This window comes from Poecilia latipinna, unplaced genomic scaffold (genome assembly GCF_001443285.1).
Source record: "Poecilia latipinna isolate Pla-1442-1.1 unplaced genomic scaffold, P_latipinna-1.0 Scaffold3690, whole genome shotgun sequence".
Taxonomy (NCBI): domain Eukaryota; kingdom Metazoa; phylum Chordata; class Actinopteri; order Cyprinodontiformes; family Poeciliidae; genus Poecilia; species Poecilia latipinna.
The window spans coordinates 10686-16285 of record NW_015116306.1 but is presented as its reverse complement, the minus strand read 5'-3'; the positions used below and the strand labels follow the sequence as shown (position 1 = coordinate 16285).

The 5600-nt window shown below is 37.8% G+C and overlaps 1 long non-coding RNA gene across 1 annotated transcript in view; it reads right to left on the bottom strand.

The window, feature by feature from the left end:
- LOC106941475 (uncharacterized) overlaps positions 1 to 5140 on the bottom strand; it is an 18815-nt gene extending 13675 nt beyond the window's left edge. Inside the window, exon 1 of the long non-coding RNA XR_001423370.1 lies at positions 4616 to 5140. This is a non-coding gene — a long non-coding RNA (uncharacterized LOC106941475). The remainder of the gene's footprint in view (positions 1 to 4615) is intronic.
- Positions 5141 to 5600: the final 460 nt, after the last annotated feature.

Genomic DNA, 5600 nt, shown 5'->3' with positions numbered 1-5600 from the left:
TGAAAAACACTGGATCAAGCTAATTAGCTTAGCTGTATTACCAGCTAATGAGTTTGCAAAATCATGGTGTCTTATCATTAGAACGTCATGATCCCAGCCCACCTGGGTCTATAGTTTGATCACACCTTTTATTGTCCCACTTAATGCAAACCTGATGAAATACTCCTTTAACCTGTGTTTTCCAGGCAAAAACAGTATTTTGATTTTGAACAGTAAAAGTGAAGAAGTTGGATGCATCGGAAATTGCGCCGTACTGCAGTTACCCAGATTTCATGTGAATAAACTAATCAAAACCTATTTTAAAATGACAGCAGCTAATTAGAGCTATTTCAACTTCAGCCGGCAGAGATTAGAGTTGTAAGGTGCGACCTAATTACCCCCAACTGTTGCAAATGACTGAAATTAATTAAGGTCTGGAGGAGAGTGAGGCCTCAGACAAAGCAAAGTATGTTGGTCATTCTGACATCTGTCATTAACAGATGAGTTGCTGTGCCAAGGTAATGACTGAATCTTAAATAAGGGTGAAATTTTCTGTTTTCTGTTGGGAAAATGTATTATGGCAATCCAGCTGTTGATATTTTGGTGTAATATAAAAAGCAGCCCAACTGCTAATTTTTTGTTCATAAATATTTTATAATCTTTTCTTTTTATCTTTCTTTTTTTGCTTTATTGCCTGCTCGTAATGATTTATGTATTAATTTGCAAAAAAAATGCTTCAATGTTAAGTATATTTTAATACCCTTAAATATTCCAACACATTTATAAGATAACTTGATCTTGGGCTGGATTAAGACTATACACTAAGATTTGTTTTAGCTCTCAATTGCATTATTTTGTAAAATGCACATACTGTAATACTTCCAAATTGCTGCAATAGTTTTTCTTAAAAAGACTTTGTGAATCATCAAAATGGTAAGATTTTATAATACTTTTTTTTTCTTTACTAAAATAATTTAATCAGATCGATATATGTTTAAAGGATTTCTCTTTTCCAGTTTCTTAAACTCTGTTATCGTTTTGTCCTTTTACCATTTAAAAACTAGATCATCTGTCAGTTTAGCCTCCCCCTCATATCCTTACTCAGATTTGGTGCAGCAGTGAGCTGGCAGGAGTGAGACGGCTGAATGGAAATGACTTCACCGAGCCCTGCTGCTACCTCGGGTCCTCTGGGTCGCACATGCCCTGCAGCAGCAGAGTTAATGGGATAGCAGCAGGACTGCTGATCAAGCACACTGCTGATATGCACTGCTTCACACGCACACACACATACACACACATGCACGCATACACAGACACATGCAGACAGACACAGTAGCAGCAGGAGTGCCCCGAGATTCAACTAGATGTTCACGGAGACACACCTATAAACTAAAAAAGCATATCTGGCTGCAAACATTACACAGACTCATAAGAAACCCAGACACAGAGACAGGAAGACATCAAAACCTCCCTCAGGAGCTTTCATAGCAGGTCTGTGGAAAAAACCCCACATATGCTGCAGTAGGTTTACTACACACCGAACACAATGCGCCGAGGCTTGCAGTCATTTCCACCAACTGATACCAGCAGTGCAGCATCCAAAACCAACACCTGCAGACTGGTAGGGCTATGAAGTAGGGCAGTATAATATCGATATTGCAAGTATCGTAACATCCAACTGTCACCTTGCTCACTCACTGCTTGCTTCACCAGGAGAGTGATTAGGTCATCAGGCTTAGAGTGATTCCTTCAGATGTTAAGTGTCAAGGTTAAAAATGTATCAGACTATTCAGAGCAGGGTACTTGGTGCACTTTATTTACTTTATAAATGCATGTAAGCTACAGTTTGTACTGTTTCAATTAAAAGAAACATGTTTTCTCACCACTTCTTTGATTCATTTTGTCCAGCTGTCGACTTTAAGTGCATGTCCATGTCCAACCTGAGCCAGGTATTGTGTAGTTGGAGCTTTTAATCACTTTTCATTTAAATTAATTCAATCTAATCAAAAAATCCAGTCAAAAAATGTCACTAAAATCACAAAATCTGCACATTGTTGTTTATTTGAGGAGCTTGAACATGTTACTGTTCATAAGGCTTCGACAGAAAGACGTGTGCTGCTATAAGACCTCTGCGCTTCAGCGGAGCTGAGGCATTGTTTTCACATTTTATATTTACGTCGAAGATTGGATGCTTGATTCCTGAAGGAAGTGCATCATTATTGAGCCGCGGCGTGTTTACAGGTGGGCGTTTCAGGTTTCCAAGCACTTTCTTGAACATCTTGTAACACTTGCTTTTCACAGCGGGATTGTGGATTTCATTATCTTTGTGTGGTGGAATAAAACCCTAGTTTATGTAAAATTGATGCTTTGTGCATTATATTTCTCCAGAGCTGAAGAAACACTATTCCTATTACTCAGAGAAATTCTTTCAAACGATTTTTTTACTGACTCAGAAATTGTTTATCTAATGTTGTTTGTTCTGCAGGTACAGACCTATCCATAAGAAAAACTGAATATATATTTAATGCCTTTTATAGGAGTAGATGAGAGTACTGGATGATTATGCGTTATCAAAATGTTTTTTGCCCTGCTACCCTTATCTTTTGGGGTTGGTGGGGCTTCTTTTACATTTTTTCCTCTTTACTGACATATCGTAATGCTGGAATGAGAGTTTGAAGCTGAATAAGTCCATTTTTGACTGAACTTGTCTGACATTTTTAGAAATTTCACCCCTGACTTAATATCTTATAACCACAGCTTAATGGTAATCAACTAAAGGGACAATGTACAACTCGAATATAAATCGTATAATCTGCACTGTACCAGATTACACCAAAAGCTATGGTAATTCACATCTGCAATATCTCATGGGAACGACTTAATTATAACTCATGGCCATGTATTAATTAAGTCATGGGCACAAGATATTAAGTTGTGACCACACTTTTTTTTTCTTCCACATCACCAGACAGTCTTCGTATTGTCCTTCCTTCATTAGATAAAATGAGGCAGCTCTGTGCCCAGAAAGCATTTTAAAAAATAACCTTTTTTTTTTGTTTTTTTGCTTAAGTGTTGACTTTTGAACATCATCCCAACTCTATTTGTTTGGTAAAATTTATTCAGGAATGGTGTGGTAACATCAATTCACACCTACAGGTTGGTTGAGATAAATGCTCCATGTCAAAGTACAATCATACACTAAATACATTGAAGAAAACTGTTGAATTCATGTTGTTTTTAAAAAGTGTAGATTCAACAGAAATATAATTCTTATGAACTTCTGATTTGTAGAAAATTTGTGTTAAGTCAAAGGTTTTATTAGCGGATGGCCATAACCACCTTTTCCAATTTTTCTTTCAATCAAATATTTGACTGGTCCTTTCAACTCCTTCTACCTGTTTGAAAAATAATGAAATCTTGTTCTTTGTTCAAGTTAATTGCAGGTTGATGAATTCTGTTTTATGTGTTTGTTCTTGAGATATCAATAAATTAAAGCACTCCTCACAAAAGGTTAATGGAGATTGTTTTGGAACCCTGTTTGATGGAAATTTCTTCTCACTAAATTTGCTCATGAGCATAGGAGGCACATCGATTGTCCCTAAGCAGAATGACATGAACCAAAAAAAAAAAAAAAAACAGCACCTTTTAAGTTTCTTAAGGGTCCCCCAGGTTGTGAGGACAGCCTGATCTAGGCAGATTGAAGATGGATTGAATTAAATTCCAGCAGATGTTTTTTTTTTTTTTTTTTTTTTATTATATTCATCCTTTGATTTGTACTTCTCTGTGACCTTGTCTCTGATTGGCTGGCGTGTTCTTTAGTCTTCATGCTGTAATGGTAGCCAGGAATACTGATGGTCCATCAGTATTTACTGAGAGATGAAGTTGAAGAGGTTTGATTTTTTATTTTTTTTTCTATTTCATTAGCAAGGATCACGCCACAAAGATATGATAAAGGATGAGAGGGAGAGGGATGGTAAGGGAGATGGTAAGGGGTGAATGGGAGGAGGGACGAAGGGATCCCTTCTCCCCCCGACCCCTTCATGAGGGGTGAAGGGATGAATGATCTTAATTTGGTTATCTGGGAGAATGATGGAGGGCTTGGGAAATGAAGACTGAGTGGGGCTCTGGGGCCTCATGCATAAAGCCTGCGTGCGCACAGAAAAAGTGTGGTCCCATATTTTATACAAAAGTCGGCATGTATAAAAATGAACTTTGCGTCAAGGTTTGCGTAAATATACGCACACTTTTTTGCTGGCGTGAAAATGTGCGGCAGCCACGCAAACTTTTTCTGTGAACAATATCAAACTACAAAGCGTCAAAACTCACCTAAATACACTGAAGTCTGACTACATTCGGTGTTATTTAGACCAAGAAGCACCAAATCGATGTTTTTCATGATTTTAATATTTTATTCCTTAAACGTAAACAATGAAACTGAACCGCATTTATCCTCAGGCAATAAGGTAACACGCACACAAAATAAAGAAAATAGAAACAGAAGTATGTGAAAACCTCTCTCGAATGTAAATAGTACTTTTCCTCAGTTTTTGTCTCATAAAGGTGTAACACATTGGTCCGTTAGCCGAAGCGCATGAATTGCATCTGCGGGGTAATTTCATTCTCACTAAAAGAAGACAACAGGGTTGGACCAGCAGATTAACTCAAACCTACTGATTAAAAATAATCAACAGGTTTGATTATTTTTAATGTGATCAAGGTTTGTATGCAATCACACGTATATAAGTAGCTACATAAAGGTGAGCCGCGTAATTGTGGAGCCCTTTGGTTCTGATGGAGAACATCCCCAAAGGAAGGATTCAGAGGGAGGATTGATCAGAGATCATATTGATCTGCTGGGAAATGATGATGGTGGTTTAATAGTGTTTAGATTGCTCTGACTGATCATCCTGGATTTCTGAGCAAAACCTAAAGAAGGAGCCGAGCGGTACCAGTACTGGTACCGGTACTGGTCCAGCTGCAGCCATCCTTCAGTCGAGCTGCCCGCTTTGTGAATGCGCCTTATGGACATAAAGCATCTTTATTCTGTAAATGTACAACTTGGTTCTACTATTTAGAATAAACGTCCACATTCCCACTCAAATGACCCTCTGACTCTGTCTTTAAATCCCGGCTGAACGCGCTGCTGTTCTAACAGGATCTCTTTATTTTGTATTTTTTAAATTTGGATTTTTTTTTCTTTAAAATGTATTTTTATTTTTGTGAGGTGACATTATGTGCCCTCAAAGCACCTTTTAAATACAATATAAAATTATTATTATTGTAAATACTTATACAGTTTCAAACAAGCACGTCGCCATGGTTATTGCTTCATGTGGTGGCAGACTTCCGGGTATTTATACTAATTTACTTACATATGTATTTGTGGGTTGCGACAGGGCGGCTCTATTTCCCACAAATTAGGATTTATTAAGGAGAGGTACGTGGCCACATGGGTGCGCACGGCTTTATGCATCAGATTTTTTTTGTGCGCCGCACTTTTCTAAATTTTTCCGTACTCCAAGTTTTAGTGTCAAAAACTGTGCAGTCTTTTATGCATGAGGCCCCGGGTCTTCAGGAAACAGTTCCTCTTATTTTCCCTGAGCCAACATAGGATCCCCAAA